A 19,311-nucleotide genomic window follows, 5' to 3' on the forward strand; every position below is an offset into this window, starting at 1 on the left:
TTTATTTTCATAAGTGGTAAAAAAATCAACTATCCATTATTCTTAAATCAAATAGCTTTAAAAACATAAAGGAAAAGAAAATTGGATTTATATGTCATAGAGGGCAGAACATAATTAACCTTTCTTAGTATTATGCTGAATAACAAGTATAATGACACTATTTTGATTATTTGAATAGTTAGAATAGTTGAAAATAGCAATAATCAGAAACCTAATTTCATTTAATTATTTTTATGAATTGTGACCCTAATTGATTAAGTTTAACAATCTTGAACTAATGAAAAATCATAATGGCAGGCATATTGATTACTGGATAGATTAATAATTAGAAACATTAAATTCAATTAGTTAAGTTTTTGTGATGTTAATTAGTTAAATCATCAATTTCATTACTGGAAGTAATTGGAAACAATAGTTGATTAATTTCATTATAATAATGAATTATAATTTTGATGAATTATTTTATATGACACTAATTGATGTTCATGAGTAACTGAATTAATATTTTACTCTAATGGAATGGTTGTTCAACAAGGGTAGGTTAAGATAACAGATATTTTTTAATCTCTCAAAAAAAACTTGAAGACGATCTGATTAAGACATTCAAGGTTATTAAGGAAATTGACAATATGATGTATCATTTTTTTAACATTGAGAATGGTAGGGAATTAATTAATAATGTGATAGTGATGTTATATAATGTTTTTGAATATATTTAACCAATTCCAGTTATACAATTTTTTTAAATTAAAGGATATCCGTAAAAAATGCCAATCAGTAAGACACATTTGACATTGAGATTAAATCAGATAAAAAGTTATGGCTCTTTTTTTTTTTTAACCAAAGCGACTTCTTACAATATTTATGATGAGAACAAATCAAAGACTGTCACATAGATTAAAAAGAATGGAAATTGGGGTTTATTATGATCTATACAGAAACTTAACTGGTCATGAAAGCCATCAAGATATTTCCTAGCAGGTAAATCCCTATTTTCAAAAGTGAGGCCTATCGAAATATCTCAGTAGTTAAAACATGTAAAGCAATTAATTATCATTAAACAACATTTCAAGTGCAACTCATTATTCTTCCTCTTTTGAGTAATAATTAGGTTCATCCCATTGGGGGTTTGAGGCAGCCGCTTGGCAACATCTCTAGACTAAAGCATAACAGTCTGTCAATTAAAGTATATTATGTCATTAAATTCAAGTTAGTTATCTTCTGGTTTGGTTTTGTTAGTCACTCAGTCATATCTTCAAGAAAAATGAAATGCTGTTACAATTCGAAATAGTGATTAAAAAAAAGGTAGAGCCTAATAATGTGTAAACTTCAATTTGTGATAGTTATTCCAGTGGATGATGACTGTGTTATTGGAGTTCAATCCTGATACAGGATGAATATTTCATGTTAAATAGATAAATATTAATATTTCCCCAGGACATGTCTGTGATACATTATTTAATCTGTAATTTTAAACTTTTGTTTTGATTTTTTCCTCTTTATGTTACTTTAATTTTTGGCTATTTGCACGTTAAACTTATATTTTTAATATTACAAAGGTTTGAATTTAAAAATATATAAATTCACATATCAATATGATTTTTCTCAAACTTATCATACAAGAGTCATACACACCTTAGTCATTGACACATTTAGTAGTAAGTTTTTACAGGGCTTAAAACTAATATTTTGGCTATCTAAAATACCAATTACTTTAAAATGTGCTTACGGAAAATATAAATAATGAGATGAATACAATTAACAAGTAAAACTGCAGTTTAGTTGAATTTCTAGGAAGCATTGCATTTATATTTTCCCATATACCATACATATGTTTTCTATTGTGTTTTAGATTTATGTTTATGAAATTGTAATAATTAAACATCTACACATGAAATGAAATAATAATAAACTGAGTAAAATATATTTTGAATGTGCTGTTTTGCAAGCTATTTTAAACTTGTTGGAACCTGTAAAAGATACGTGAGAATGATGTACAATAAGCTCTCAGGGATTGTTTTTATGTTGATCATGATGTACAATAAGCTCTCAGGGATTGTTTTTATGTTGATCATTATAGTGTGTTTTTTTTATCAAGAAATGTTTTTTCTTAAAGCCAGCCCTATTCTCTCTCTTTTTTTTCAGAATTTAGAAGATGTTTACTGTCGGTCAGCATATTTGTAATAATGCATGGATAATCAAGTACAAAAAAAAACCAACAAAAAACATTGCCCCCTCATGGTCACTGGTTAAACACAATCCAATTGGCTTTTGCCAGACAACTACCACTGGTTTTGAGTCTGCTTTAGTTAAAGAAGATATATACTTAGGCGCTTGAAATTAAAGACTTGAAAGTAAGTCATATGAAAAACTGTAAATAACTCTGAAATATAAGTGTTCGTTCCTCCAGCTGTAAGCGGTTTGGGGTATTGAAGTAAGGGCCCGGCATGGCCTAGCGCCTTAAGGCGTGCACTTCGTAATCTGAGGGTCGCGCCAAACATGCTCGCCCTCCCAGCCGTGGGGGCGTTATAATGTGACGGTCAATCCCACTATTCGTTGGTAAAAGAGTAGCCCATGAGTGGGTGGTGATGACTAGCTGCCTTCCCTCTAGTCTTACACTACTAAATTACTACCGATATTAACTCCTGGAACCATTATTTTTCCTTATATTTTATTCTGTTTGTAAATATATATGTATAGATACATCATTGTTTATTTAAAATAAAAATTTCGCGTAAAGGTTTTTTAAGACTTTCCGTACTTTACCCTGTAATGCTTAATTTTCTTTTACTTAATATATAACGTGTGAAAGGGTTTTCTTTGAGTTATTTCATCATATATTATCTTGTATTTAAAATTATAGGTAGAGTGTTTTCCTTTCGTGTATTTGAGTGTAAGAGATGTGTTGTTTACATGGCATGTAACCATTCGTAGGAATAAGGGAAGGTTGGCGTGCCTCTCAGCCATGTTGCAAGTTTAAAGATAATTGGTTTTAATGTTAAACTTAATTATTACTTTGTTGAATTTTAGTACATATTTCCATTTAGTTTAATTCTATGTAATTCTTGCATAAACACGTGGCTCTCAAAACCGTTGAATTACTTTTAATCTAAATTAATGTTTTCCTTTGATGTTTGTTATAGACAATGTCTGTTCAGCCTACAAGAATATTGTTGAGCAGTAGACGACATTTTGAGGACTTAACTATGTTGTATGAGAATAATTAGTTACGTAGTAAGCCCTAGCTATTATGCATGAATCCAAAGTTTCTTTTTCAAGTAAGAAGCTCTAGATTGATGCGGTTTCTAATGAGTTGGTCGACAGAAAATGTCCCGAGAGAAATGACCTGTTGATTGATCCATGGATCCGATAAGAGGCAAAAGTCTAGTGAATACGCAAATATCCACTCTGTGTTTTGTTCTTTTAATATATAAATAAACATTGAATTTTCACTTTATATCACGAGCCCAGTCTATTTCCTCAGATTAAAACTCAGTCGTTTAGGTAAATTCATATTTACTCTGTAACTATCCAGATGGATTCTCTTGTTATAAAGTGAACCTGCCCAATGTTCTTGCATAAATCAGTTTCACCTGAGAAGGCAATAACTAAGGCCAAATTAATTGCATGTTGAATATAATAAATGCAGCAACCACATGTAAATAAAAATAAGTGTTGATGACTTAAACATGTTGATTGTTTAAGTTTATAAAAGTAAAAAGCGAGATATTTTATTGCATAGTACGCAAAATTATCATTATATTGGCTGACAATTTCAATGTATTCTACGTTACAAAGTTTGTTTTTTACCTCATAGACTTTTAATATGTTATAAAATGCCAATTCTTAGAAACGTCTCCAAATATATTATCACAATTTAAAGTTGAAGTTTATAAAAACGAACCAAATTACATGTATATAAACTGTATTTCTTTACTTATTAGCATTACTTAGATTAATGTAGTTCAGTATCGTCTTACGTAAATAGATTAATTCTTATTAATTGTAAACAAACAATACGTATTTATTGGAGAGAAAAAGTACTTTAACACTCACTTACCCAATACCTCTTAAATTTAAACAACCAAACTTCCTGTTCACAAAAGATATATAACTTGATCCAACACAAACTAAGTTTACTTTCGATAAAAATTTTCAACATACGTATCTGAACATTTTTTATGCAATTCTTTGATTACCTCATTTAAACTGATTATCCTACAATAATAGTGTGAGTCTTTGGTTTGTTTGTTGTTTTTTTTTTTTCATTTCGCGCAAACTACACGAGGGCTATCTGGCTAGTTATCCCTAATTTTGCAGTGTAAGACTAGAGAGAAAGTAGCTAGTCGTCACCACCCACTGCCAACTCTTGAGTTACTATTTTAGCAACGAATAGTGGGATTGACCGTCACATTGTAACGCCCCCACGGCTGAGGGGGCGAACATGTTTGGTGCAACGAGGATTCGAACCCGCGATCCTCATTACGAGCCGAACGCCTTAACTATCTGGGCCGTGTGAATCTTTGGTGTTTCACATTCAAATGTAAAGCCTTGTCCTTTTAACACTTCAGTATGGTAGTTTAATGATTCAGATACGTAGTCAGAATTTGTCCATCGTTTATAGATTTCAAGTTAGTGTAATATCTCAGTATTTTGTCAACACTATGCAGAATACCATGCAATAAACTCAGTACGACAAATTGATGTTGTGAAATTAAGTTTCTTTGGATAGTTTAATAGGTAAAAACAGGCATACATTTTTGATAACTACAAACAATTACTGTGTTGTATTGGCGCACAATTCCAAATATATTCTTCATATATGTTATTTATTCTCTATATACAGCGTCTTGCAAAAGTATTCACCCCTATGAATAATGTCACATTTTAATGAAATAGAAGTAATGTAAATGTTTTTAAATTAATGTCTTTAATACAAAACTCTACTGATCGAACTTAACACTGTTATGTGTGAAGGAGAATGAATGTTAGTAAAACCTGCAGATGAAATACATGATTGTGCAAGCATTCAGTCCCCTAAGTCAGTACTTCGTGGAAGCACTTTTGACAGCAATTACTTCTTTGAGTATTTTGGACAGGTTTCCACCAGTTTTTCACCATGAGATGGTATAATTTTTGCCCATTCTTCCTGGTAAAAGTACGCAAATTTTGACAAGTTCGTTGGAGATTGTTGATAGACTACATTATTCAAGTCTCGTCATAAATATTCCATTGAATTCAAGCCAGGAATTTGACTGAACAACTCAAAGATATTCATTTTTTTCTTTTGAAATCACTTCAGTGTAGTTTTTAGCTCGTGCTTCGGGTCATTGTCCTGCTGAAATATTAATTTTCGATCCAGTTTTAGATCTTTGGTTGACTCAAGTAGATTTTCACATACGATTTACTTGTTCTTTGTACCAGTCATCTTCCTCTCAATCCTAACAAACTTCCTAGTTTCTACTGGTGAGAAGTATCCCCACTTCAGAGAGTTGTGATGGTGTTGATTGGGTGATGTACTGGGATGGGCTTGCGCTAGAATTAACATTTTAAAATTCGACCGAAAAGCTCAATTTTGTCTCATCTGACAAAACAATCTTCTGTCAGACGTCTGCAGTTTCATTTGCATGCTTTGTCGCAAATTCTACATGAGGTTTGACAATATTCTTTTTCCAGTCAGTAATGGCGTCTTTTCTCCTACTGGTCCACACAAAAGAGCTTTGTGTAGAGACCGTGTTGATGTCTGAATATTGACTCCCATACCATATATGGAACTTTTCAAGTTTTTTTAAAGTCACTGTTTGGTTCACGGTGGCATTGCTAACCAGTTTTCTGCTTGGTTTGGAAGGGCGGCCTGATATGGGTAGTGAATGACTGGGTGGTATGAAGCACATTCCATATCTTATTGATGGACTTCACTGTACACATAAGGATATCTAACTTTGGTTTTCATTTGTAACACTTTCCTGATCTGCGTTTCTCTACCAATTTATCATTGAATTTTTTGGAAAGCTCCTTGGTCTTCATAATTGGTTTGTGATATCACTATATACGTTGTGGTTTGAAAGATGCATTTACTTTGAAGTTAATTGAACCATTTTGATTACAACACAGACAAAGACCATTACGTTAATTTACGATCTTTCAAACTAATCTTTTACACCCTAGTTGATTTAAAAATGCTATAGCAAAGGATTTGAACACTTATACAGTTAAAAATATTCTGATTTCTAATTTTCTTTGAAAATCTAACTTACTTACACGATATCAGCATTTTCTTAGCTTTCTTAGTTTGGATTAGATTGTGCAGATTATAAATATAAAGTCCTATTAGAAAGTTTCATAATTGTAAGCTCAAACGGCAGGAAAATACGGAAATTTTGCAGGAAGTAAATACTTTTGCAAGGTACTATAATTGTAACGAACTTTTGTTTCATTGTCATTCTCATTTACTTCACTAGAGAACCACAAAACCCTCATCTGCTCGGTTTTCTTTAAATCTGAGAATTTCCTTCATTAAACATAAAAAGAGCACAGTCAGACGCCTCTATCACAACTGTCTCTTACTCAGCTGGTCACTTCATTTCGCCTTGCATACAGTCCAAATAAAGTCAGACCTTCTTTGTCGCATCATACCCGCGATATAATAAAATTCTTAAAATATTTGTTTTCTAAAATATTTTAAACTCTAATTCTGTTAACATAGCTTAAAACAAAACAATTCGAACACTGGATTCTCCAGTTCAAGTGAAGTCCAAAAGGTCAAAAATCACTCAAACAGTTTTTGCTACATTTTTGGAAAATATATTACAAATTCACAAAGGAAAAATATCACACACAAAGTAAAAGTGGTTTACTACAACTTTTTTTGGTTTAAAATTGGTGACTAAAGAAAACACTGGGCTTTACGTATGTTTTATACAGTTTGCACATCTGGCTTGACACAGTGGCTGAATCCGAAGAATACAATATGCTATCTGTAGTTCCCATAATATGGTGTGAGCTCAAAGATCATCTAAATGATTGCTATTTTTACATAACAAGTGTATCTGGATATTCAAACAAAACCAAGTAATACATCAAATATCCAGATTTTGCATCTGCAATGAAACCTGTACCTCATAGGATTATTTTCCAGCGCCACCTTTACAAACAAACAGACGAGTGATCACGAGAAGAAGACAATGAATCATTTTCATTCTTTTCATCAAGTAATTCTATTCTTGTGGCATCTCAATATAAACTGCCTCCTCTGATCACACAGAAAGAGGTAAATGATCTGATTCATGACTTATCTCTATTAAAGCAGCACGGGGAACTTTTTGGCTCTTATTAATGGAATTTATTAGCTCCAAAAATAAGAGGTTCATTTTACCAAAATTGCCATCAAATTATTTTTTCTTACTACAACATGCAAGACTCTTTGTGTTTTTAACAAACATTGAAGACTAATTGAAGAATTATGCACTGAACATTCTCTTGAAGAATGGAAACTTTCTATCGACTTATTTAAAGATAGTTTTGCACTTTTGCAAAATGGGAACTCTAACCAATTTCTATTGTTCATGTTGTGAATATGAAAAAAAACTTATCAAAGCATATAGATTATGCGTAAGGCCATAAAATATGATTACCATAGTTGGAATATGCGTGGTGATCTAAAACCTAAGTCTGCAGAGTGGGTGTACCAAACATTGTTGCTTTTTTCTGTGTCCAGGGCAGCCGAGATGAAAAAAATCGTTTCAAAACGAAGGAATGGCCAATGAGAAATAGCTGCATATCAAGAAAACAGAACATTAACTTTTAGTGAATCCTCAAAATGTGTTTTTGCCTCCACGTTATATTAAGCTGTGATTCATCAAGAATATTGTAAAAAGAATAAAACAATATGGCAATGGTTCCAGATATTTTTCTGGCTAAAAATGAGTGAAGCAAAAACGAAAGAAGATATTTGTTGGAGCACACATTCGAGAAGTGCAGATGAATGTTTATTTTTGAAATAATAATAAGTAAAAAAGAACCTGTTACCTGTAAGTCACTGAAAGTGGTTGCTCAAAATTTCTTAGAAAAACACAGAGATGAAACTATTCTGTAATAATTGATAATATGCTCAAGAATTACAGTAACATGAGGTCTAGAATGTCACTAAAGGTACACTTCTTGCAATCCCATTTAGACTTCTTTCCTCAGCAAGCGGTGACCAATCTGAGTATTTTCACCAAGATATTTCTATAATGAAACAATGATATAAAAAATGATGGAAATCTGCAATATTGGGAAATTACTATTGGCTCTTTCAACTCGAAAACTAAGAATATACATAAAAATGCATAATGAAAGTTTTGAACATAGCCTGAATGTATTTACGTTATTATACTCATTGTTTTTTAAATTGGTATTGCTAGTATGTATTGTTTTTGAACATTCTTGAATACAGTATTCACGATATATAGGAATATTTTGAATAAATCTATCATAACTCGTAAACTAGAGACGATCAGTAATTTTCAACAACATTGAAAAAATCAGTATCGTTAACTTACTCAGAAACTATTATATTTTTCTAGCAGCAAAGAGAATATTTTGTTTCTCAGTATTATTTAATTTTAAAATATCTTATATGTTTGAATTTCGCGCAAAGCTACTCAAGGACTATCCACACCAGCTGTCCCTAATTTAGCAGTGTAAGACTAGAGGGACGGCAGCTAGTCATCACCACCTACCACCAACTCTTGGGCTACTCTTTTACCAACAAATAATGGGATTGATCGTCACATTATAACGCCCCACGGCTGTAAGGGCTAGCATGTTTGTTGTGACGAGGATTTGAACTCGCGACTCTCGAATTAGGAGTCGAGTGCTTTAACCACCTGACCATACCGGGCCTGAAAATATGTTTAAAAAGGAAAATTGTGTGTATCAATCTTGTTGGCAAATAACATAAATTTGATACATATTAACAGTTATTTAACGACTGAATTAAAATTAAAATTTCCGGTTATTTGAAATAGTAATATGATAACATATGTAACATAATAAATCGAAGACTCGTCTGAAATAAAGTGTAATATATAATAATAAAATATATAATATAAATATATATGAAACATGTGACGAATCGTCTTTTTTGTAGGCCCAGCATGCTCAGGTGGTTAAGGCACTCGACTCGTAATCTGAGGATCGCGGCTTCGAATTCCCATCACACCAAACATGCTCGTCCTTACAGCCGTGGTGGCGTTATAATGTTACAGTCAATACCACTATTCGTTGGTAAAAGAGTAGTCTAGTAGTTGGCGGTGGGTGGTGATGACGAGTTGCCTTCCATCTAGTCTTACACTACTAACTTAGGGACGGCTGGTACAGAGAGGCCTTGAGTAGCTTTGCGCGAAATTCAAAAGAAACAATTTTATATTTATTTTAATATCGATATTTGTTTTTGTTAAATATATATTTAGAAATGCATGTAGTTTTATCGTTAAATCAGTATTGCGAAATTCCCGCCTGTTCACTGAAGTTGTAGAAGAATCTGGCGTTTAAGAATCAACAATGTACTATGTGTATGCGTAAATACTAACGATTGCCAGTATTGTTGCCTTAGCTGAAATTTCTAGAAACTCTCTTCTCAAGTATATAATATGTAACTAACGCAACGTGAAGAGACAGTATATATATGTATGTATATATATGTTTGCTATAGTTATTATACTATTAATCTCCAAAGCTACAACTGTGATTGACGCTTATTAATCGTAAACTACAGATATTTTACCGGGAACGTTTCTAGATTTCGAACATTACAATCCGTTTAACTTCAACGGATTACCATCGGACGTTAGTATTTTTACGAAGAAATTATATAACTTGAACTGTGAAAAACTCGCAGGTGATCAGCGAAGAGCTAGCTAGCTTCCTGTTAAGAGAAATGTACCTATATCAACTCACAATTAATTCGCTCATCGTGATCCCTCGATAAGATTTTGTTTCGAATTAGGCGTAAAGACAGAATGGGTTATCTGTGCTTTGATCACCACGGGTATCGAAACCTGGTTTCTAGAACTGTAAGTCCAAAGACATACCGTTATTCCACTGGGGGGGGGGGCTCGATAAGATATCATAGAAGTTTCACATCGGATAAAGACTCAAAACTGTTTGTAAGTTTTAAACTTTTGTATATAAATCATTATTTATAATAACCGTTATTATAAATTGTATTATGGTTTGTATATTAAAGTATAAGAAAAAAACTGTGTGCACCAATCTTGTAAGCAAGTATCATAAAGTTGATACGTGTCGGCATTTAATTAACTTCTAAGTTCAAATTACAATTTAACTCTGTTTTAGTCTACTTCAAACTGTAATACGTAATACAATAAAATCTGTCTAAGGCGGAATCGCACGGGACCGAGTAAAATTTCCGGCTTAGACAGTGAACATGCTTTTCCTTAATTATATATACTTTTTTTGCGAAACATTATACTTGCTTGACTCAAGGAAAGTAAGAGTTTTGTAATAACGTTAGTATACTGTTTATGTTATATATATTAGAATAAGAAGAAAAACAGGCATTCAAAATGTATATAAGTACACAAAATCTTAATAAAATTAGTTGAAATTGGACACTTTCTTCAAATAGTTTCGTTTTTTAATGGGCTTTCTCGTGCGGTTAAAAGAGAACGCCAATTCTGCGGCCTTTACATGAAGTTCATTTTCGCGCACAATTTGATAACGTTAATATAACTTAACACTTGCGATGAAGTAAATTTCTATTTACTATCTTTTCCATTTTGTTCATCTTCTAAATTTCTCACACTGTTACCATCTTGCGATTCTATTATAGATTTTAAACCAATTTCATCAGTTTCTGTTAAAACATTCTTGTTAACGTTCACAAAACTTTCCGCGTTCACAGAATCGTCTGCATCAATCTTCTCAGAGTTTGGATTTCACTAGAATCGTCATTACAAACAACTTTTAAAAAATGAGGGTATTAAGTAAATTTTCGCTAAATTTTAAAATTAGGGAAGAAAGGAATTTATTTTTTGTGAGAATTATTTAAATAGTAGAATTTTGCACTTCTACAAGTCACGAATCTAATTTAAGTGCAAAAATAATGACGGCAGAAAAGAACAGAATATATTTAACCAATACTTAGTGTAACAAAATGTCCGACAATTTATTAATATTTGAACAAATTATCAATTAAACAAGAATTTATTAATATTTAAATAAATTATTAATTAAATAAGAAATTAATATTTAATCAAAAAACATTTTTTCTGCCTTACTCTGGGTCTTATCCTACTTGTTGATAGATAAGGTAGGTGAAAGATAGTTTTTCGTCCGCTTTACGCAGGTTCCGCCATATAAAGGTCCTTTTATGAGAGAAATCTTAAGATAATGCTGCAAAATTTTGATATTTCCGCCTTATGCAGTTTCCGGCTTAGGCCGTTTTTACTACAATAAATATGAGGAGCGTCTGATATAAATTATAATACGTAACAAACAGTGCAGGTTCTACGAATCTATTATTTTGTAAGACTTATAACGCATATAATTCTGCTCAGTTTGGCCGAATAACATTTATTACATTCTTATTTTTATACAGGAAATGACGTATCGCACTGATGTTAATATCACCAATACCAACTTAAGATAAAAACAATTGTGTTTCACAGTGATAGTATTAAGTTGTTGGTTGGCAAAACACACTTATCATTTCGATTAGAGTGATATGAGACAAAGTGTACCGTATACGGAACAAAGGAACTCGTGATCAGCAGTAAAAATTTGAAAACTTTGTATTTTTATTATAGATCACCCCGTATTTTAATGTTGACTAAAATGTAAATAAATTTTAGGAAGGTTAGCACTATGTAATTGAAAGCAGTGAAGAAATCTGTATCTGTAAGTTGTATTGGCACGAAAACTTAATGGCACGGCATTTGATTTATCTATATGATATTAACGTTACAATTTTTTGTGTAGAAATTTATTCTCTGGAGTATTTGTGGAATTCACCTACATACTCTAGCTTACACTATTTCACTTTATTACTAACTTTGTTCTTATTTATAAATAGAGCTGTGGTAGAAATAATTGAACAGGAAATTAATTGAAATCTATTGTGGAAACAGGTGCGGTTTTCTGATTATTAAGCCTAACGTTAAAAAAATGGATTCAGTCAAAAGAGCTCTTACATTTTCAACTGTTGTACTTTGCTGTGGATGTCTCGCCTTCTTAGCGGCATCGCTTGGAACTGAAAAATGGGTGAACGCTGTACCTCTTAGAGAAGGTTATGCAGTCAACATTTCTGATATTGACCAGGAAGGAAGATATAAAGGAACAATAAATGTTGGGCTTTTCAGTGGATACAAGAAACTGGATCCAGGTGCAGGGCGAGAAAACGAACTAAAAAGTAGGTATAAATAAACTGACTTTATTTATTATTTAAGTTCGAATAACAGTCATATGTAAAATATTATTTTTATATTACTTGGGGTTTTATAATCGGCAAATGTACCTTTCGGCTTACCACTAAAGTTAAACAGATAATTTAGACATTTACATTATTTTGTTATTAATGCTATTATTGTACTTCCTGGAATTAAATGTTTAGTGTTATGTTAGTATTAACAGTTTTCTCAAATAATTTTGACGAGTTGAAAGTACATGTATGGTTTATTATAAAAGTCGTTAAAAAGATTAAAGTTTTTAAGTTGTTTCAGCATTAGAACTTTTTGTACGGAACTCAGTTGTTTTTATGTGTCTTTCTCCGTTGCTGCTCGATATAAAGGAAGATTGTTCGTTTATTTGTTTGTTTTTGAATTTCGCGCAAAGCTACATGAGGGCTATCTGCGCTTTCAGCAGTGTAAGACTAGAGGGAAGGCAGCTAATCATCACCACCCACCGCTAACTCTTGGGCTACTCATTTTACCAGCGAATAGTAGGATTGACCGTAACATTATAACGTCCCCACAGCTGAAAGGGCGAGCATGTTTGGTACGATGGAGATTCGAACCCGCGACCCTCAAATTACAACTTGAGCTCTTTTACCACGTGGCCGTGCCGGGCCATAAAGGAAGATAAGTTGCGAATTTTCTTTCGGATGCATTTCTATTTAGTATTAATATAAGTAACGCCAAACTTTAATGGTGCATCAAAGACGAAATTGTGCCGGTACTCACGGGTACTGGGTACAGGAACTTAATTTTTAAGGCAGTATTAGTATCGGAATTTATTTGATCTGTTTTTTTCTGCTCTCTATGTTTACACGTAGATTTGCTTTTCTTTTTGGAAAAACAGTTTCATTTCATCCTACCTAGTACCTTTACTTCTTTTTTACCCTCCGGTGCATTATATTCTTTACCTAAAACCAGTGATTAAAAATTGGAATTTTGAAAGAGTTGTAACTTATTTTTGTGATCTACTTTCTGATAGCAGTTTTCCTCCTCAACTTATCCCTTGTTTAAAATATACACAAAATGAACGTTTTGGTTTAACTTTAAAATGTTTCTTTGTTTGAAAATAAGCACAAAGCTATACAAAGGGTTGTCTATACTCTGCCCACCACTGGTATCGAAACCCGGTTTTTAGTGATGTGAGTCCACAGACATGCTGCTGTGTCACTGGAGGGGGGGAAGCTTAACTTTAAATATGAGATCTTTATCCTAATGGCGACTTCACATGTTTGATAGATTTTGGAGAGACTCCATCCAGCATTATAAAATTTAGCATTACACCATTGATGAAGTGTAATCACATTACATTATTAATTAAAACTTAAACTGATTGTATTTAAGATAAAACAAATTTGTCTTTGAAAATAAAGTGTCCATATGAAAAAGTTATCTGGACATTATAAATGTCACCTTTGAAACTTATCTCCATGTATATGTTGTTTAATTCTTATTACATTTGACACTGGTACAACCAACTACTTGTACTCTTTTAATCTTTAGTGGCTTTTCATATCATAAGTATGTACACTGTGACACAGTTGGAAATGTAATTAGAATTTTTAATGTGAAGAGCAGAGTACTTTATGTTTTGGTATAAAAAATAATATTAATTAAGACTAAATGTTAAAACTGGGTAGGGCAGAGTTTTTGGTTTGATATTTCAGTATCTAGACTCATCTGAATGGGGTGCCTAGGCCTATGTGTAGTAAAGCCACTGGTCATCAAAATGTATGACTGGTCCATGCTAATTACAATCACAAAATTGAATTTAATATTTCGGAAAAGCACTCACATTGTAACAGTATAGTTATTTGATTGACGGGTTATTTAAAATTCTTTAGTCAAAATAATTCAATGTCCAATCCTCTTAACGATAGTAACTTACTTTATTTCCTTTTTCAACATTTCTTGTTACAGCTCGATATTTCAAAGAGGTGATACTTTGGAAACTGAACGTTAAAGCAGTTTCTCGTGTATGCCTAATGTTCATCTAAGTTATATTACATCTAGTCAAAAATACCTCAAGTGTGAGAAAAAAGTGCGGCCAGAAAATGATTCATTGTGCGAGTTGAAGGAATGAAATTAAAAGAAAAAGGTCTAATATGGTAACTACATTTATTGACTAGGCTTTCTTAAGTGTCAGTTTTCAACTGGAAAATGTTGATAAAACAATATTATCCTATAAATATGATTTACAGAGTTCTTGGAAGTATAATAACCGAAAACCATGCGTCAAGTATCTAGTACTGGCTACATTCTGCCAGTCCTGGCATGGCCTAGCGCGTAAGGCATGCGACTGGTAATCCGAGGGTCGCGGGTTCGCGCCAAACATACTCGTCCTCCCAGCCGTGGGGGCGTTATAATGTTACGGTCAATACCACTATTCGTTGGTAAAAGAGTAGCCCAAGAGTTGGCGGTGGGTGGTGATGACTAGTTATCTTCCCTCTAGTCTTACACTGTTAAATTAGGGACGGCTAGCACAGATAGCCCTCGAGTAGCTTTGTGCGAAATTCTCAAAAGCAAACATTCTGCCATATTTTCCACCTTGATAAAGATGACTTCAGTTTTTCACCAGATATTGTACCTAAAATAAAAAGGTAAAAAGTAACAAGTTATGGCTTCCATTCAACCGCCTTTTTCCGCAATAATATTTCAGCTGCAGATTTGTTACCATCAATTCTAAAAATACAAATATGAAACCCATAACCGAAATGCATACCACGTCTGTATATTACCAAAGACAGGTGTACAAATTAATATGATCTCCTTTACATTTCTACAGTAAATTCAGCTATAGCAAGCTAATAGGAATAGTTATTTTGTATCAGACTGCTTCCACAAATCATAAACGTAAGCTTTTATTATAATGTAGCATTATACTAAAATGTGCAATATATATATATAAGAAGTTAAAATGGCGATCTCCTTTACCTTTTCTGTGAACTCCTTTACATGCATCTCACCATGCCCTCAATTATCTGATTTTGTAAATAGACATCTAATTATCGTTCACAGATTTAGCTTTATAATTTATGAGTCATTTAAACCTAAAACTACCACCTCTCGCACCATATGAATGTTAATTATACAGTTGGATGATATACACTTGTTATGTTATCCCATTTTCAAAAACTAATTATATAGTTAGATGATACACACTTTTTATGTTATTCCATTTTCAAAAACTTTTCTTCAAAGAAGATAAGTTGTTTTGTGACTAATGCATTTCAAATCTATCTTACCATAATAATCTGCATATGGTGGAAACTAAATATGGCGGGAAAACATTACCTGCTCTATATGTTCTTCTCTGAAGCAAAACTCACGTGAAAGAGAACAAGTAAAGGAGTTCACAAAGTTTCACGTTCAGTGATTTTTAATGAAAAATACAATTAACCCTTAACCTTTTCAGTTATTGATAACAACAGTTGTCTCCGCTGCTGTGTTTAACGATATAACAAAATGGCATATTTTTAATATCTACACTAAATGTATACGTAAAGGAGATCACGTGCTTCCCTGGTTTCCTAGGACAACTTGACAGAAACTCAAGATATTGCATGTGTTGGAAAAATCTGTCCATCGTCCATTATATAGAAATTAGTATATGTTTGTATAAGATACGTACTGAGAGAAATTTGTCTCAGAACATTGGCGATATAAAACTGAACACTTAAAAAGTCTGATCTTCTCAGCTTTGTTTGTTTGTAATTAAGCACGAAGCTATACAACTGGCTTTCTTTGCTTTTTTTCTTACCACGGGTATCGAAATGCAGTTTCTGGCCTTGTTAGTTTGCAGACATGCAACTGTGCCACTGGAGAACAAACGTATAGCATTGATAAGAATTTTACAGCAAATATAGATTCATTAGTTAGTCGGGTCGCCGTTTTTGTTCAGTTTGTGAAATGATTATAGGTGAAATAAAATACGAGGCCTAGCTCACTCATGAATGAATCAGTGCTATAAGTGCAGCTCCAAATTTGACCTCCGATTCCGATTTCATTCCTTTAAGTCGCACGCTGAATTCTTTTTTTGGCCATATGTTTTCATCCTAAGGTGTTTTTGATTAGATGCCATGACGTTTTGCCAATACACACAAACAAACTACACCAAATAAGAAAGTGACACTCAACAGTAACCAACATTAGTCTCAGAATTGCAACCCTGTTATTCGGAACAAGGCTATACTTTATAGAACAAGCCAAATTGTTTAAAATATATGGTGGTGGTTTTTCTCTCTAAAATAGAGTTAATATCTTCTTTTATACTAACGTTGTGGAATTTAGATTACAGTTTCTTGTCATTACCCTCATGCAATCGCCACAGCCGTATTATGCATTATTATTTGTGCTAATTGCTTAACCTAATATCACATGTTGCTAAACGCTCTTCAGTTCGGATGATTTCACAAAATTTAATAAATTTGTGTTGAAAAGTTGGCAATGAATAATTCATAATGACTGTCCACCCGTGTGATGAGCTAGAAACTGCTAATCTAGTTTGCTAAAACTAAAACTAAACTAACGTGGCAGGGGTTCAGTTTAGAGAGAGAGAAATCCGAAGAGTTCTCTCTCCAACTGGGGTGTTCAGGAACTTTGTAGTTCCTCTTCGTCCCCTAGTTTGCTTGGTGTAACCAACATGTATGTATCTGCATGTCTTTCACCTTGTAAGTTTCCTGTTGTAAATCAACCATCTTTAATCTGAATGTTGAAAATTAACATCGATCCACTTGTACTCGTAGGTGAAGCTGTAGTAAAAACGTTAGACCGGTAGCTCATGTGACTTTCTGCACAGGTGTGTGCAAACGTTTTCATTAAATTTGGTGGCATCTGTTGAACAATTTTGCACATGTGGATAATATGCACACCAAATAATACTCCTAAATGTAGATTGTAAAGATTTATAAGAGTACTAAATTTGAAAAAAAAAAAATCCATGAAAGTTAAGTTTATTTTTTCTGTCATATAAAATTTCCATACGTTTGATGCGAAGAAAAAATCTCAATCAAAATTGTAGATGTTATATCTCAGGTATTTCGTAGAGGATTGCTTTAAAATTTAGTGTGTGAAGTAAGATTCCAGTAGACACATCTAGTACTATTTAAAATTTAATGTGTGAAGTAAGATTCCAGTAGACACATCTATTGACATTTAAAGTTTAGTGTGTGAAGTAAGATTCCAGTAGACACATCTAGTACTATTTAAAATTTGGTGTGTGAAGTAAGATTCCAGTAGACACATCTATTGCCATTGAAAGTTTAGGGTGTGAAGTAAGGTCCCTGTTGACACATCTATTACCATTTAAAATTTAGTTTGTGAAGTTAGGTCCCAGTAGACACATCTGTTACCATTTAAAGTTTAGTGTGTGAAGTAAGGTTCCAGTAGACATATCTATTACCATTTAAAATTTAGTGTGTGAAGTAAGGTCCTTATTGACACATCTATCAAAATTTAAAATTTAGTGTGTGAAGTACGATTCCAATAGACACATCCATTTCCATTTAAAATTTAGTGTGTGAAGTAAGGTCGCTGTTGACACCTCTATTACCATTTAAAATTTACTGTGTGAAGTGAGGTCCCAGTAGACACATCTATTACCATTTAAAATTTAGTATGTGATGTAAGATTCCAGTAGACACATCTATTACCATTTAAAGTTTAGTGTGTGAAATAAGGTCCCAGTTGACATATCTATTACCATTTAAAATTTAGTGTGTGAAGTAAGGTCCCAGCAGATACATCTATCACCATTTAAAATTTAGTATGTGAAATAAGATTACAGTAGACACATTTATTACCATTTAAAATTTAATGTGAGAAGTAAGATTCCAGTAGACACATCTAGTACTATTTAAAATTTTGTGTGTGAAGTAAGATTCCAGTAGACACATCTATTACCATTTGAAGTTTAGTGTGTGAAGTGAGGTCCCAGTAGACACATCTATTACCATTTAAAATTTAGTATGTGATGTAAGATTCCAGTAGACACATCTATTACCATTTAAAGTTTAGTGTGTGGAGTAAGGTCCCAGTAGACATATTTATAACCATTTTAAATTTAGTGTGTGAAGTAAGGTCCCTGTTGACACATCTATCACCATTTAAAAATTAGTGTGTGAAGTAAAGTCCCAGTAGACACATCTATTATCATTTAAAATTTAGTGTTTGAAGTAAAATTCCAGTAGAGTGCCTCTGTTAATAACATGTGATAGTTTGACTTACCACAGTCCAAGCTGCATGAGGTGGAAAATTGTTAAGCTGTCACTCCTGTAAGTAACACAGAGTGTGCTCTGCAGGTTTTTGTTTTATTTGTTGTTGTTAGAACACACTAAAGGCCGTTTTTGATAAACAGTAGCATGAGTTTAATATTATGTTATGGACATAAGCATAGAACATTTTGAAGCATATTTGTAATCATTCCAGAGATCTGTATTATTGATACATTTGTTAAAGCTTTTCAGTCTTTTGAAAATGTTTTTATAATTTCATTATTATCATAAAATATGATGAAAAATTTAAATAACAATAAGAATAATAAATGAAACTTCAGTACTTGAAGAGCGGTAATCTCCATAGATACCACGTGCAGGCTTTCGGGATATCTAGAGGAAAAGTTTTCCGAAATAGAATCCTGTCCTCAGGATTCTACAGCTTACGAGCTTAAACGTTTGTACTCCAGTTAGTTGTTGCAGGTCTACGTTGTAAATGATAATAACGTAAAATAGACAAAACTTGTAACCACGATAGCTGACATACTCTGTCTTAAAATTACTCGTTGTGCCCAAACAACGCTACATCCTCCTAACTATTGTAACGGATTTATTTACTAATATATGTGTATATATATATATAT

The sequence above is a fragment of the Tachypleus tridentatus genome, chromosome 6, assembly GCF_004210375.1.
Source record: "Tachypleus tridentatus isolate NWPU-2018 chromosome 6, ASM421037v1, whole genome shotgun sequence".
Classification (NCBI taxonomy): domain Eukaryota; kingdom Metazoa; phylum Arthropoda; class Merostomata; order Xiphosura; family Limulidae; genus Tachypleus; species Tachypleus tridentatus.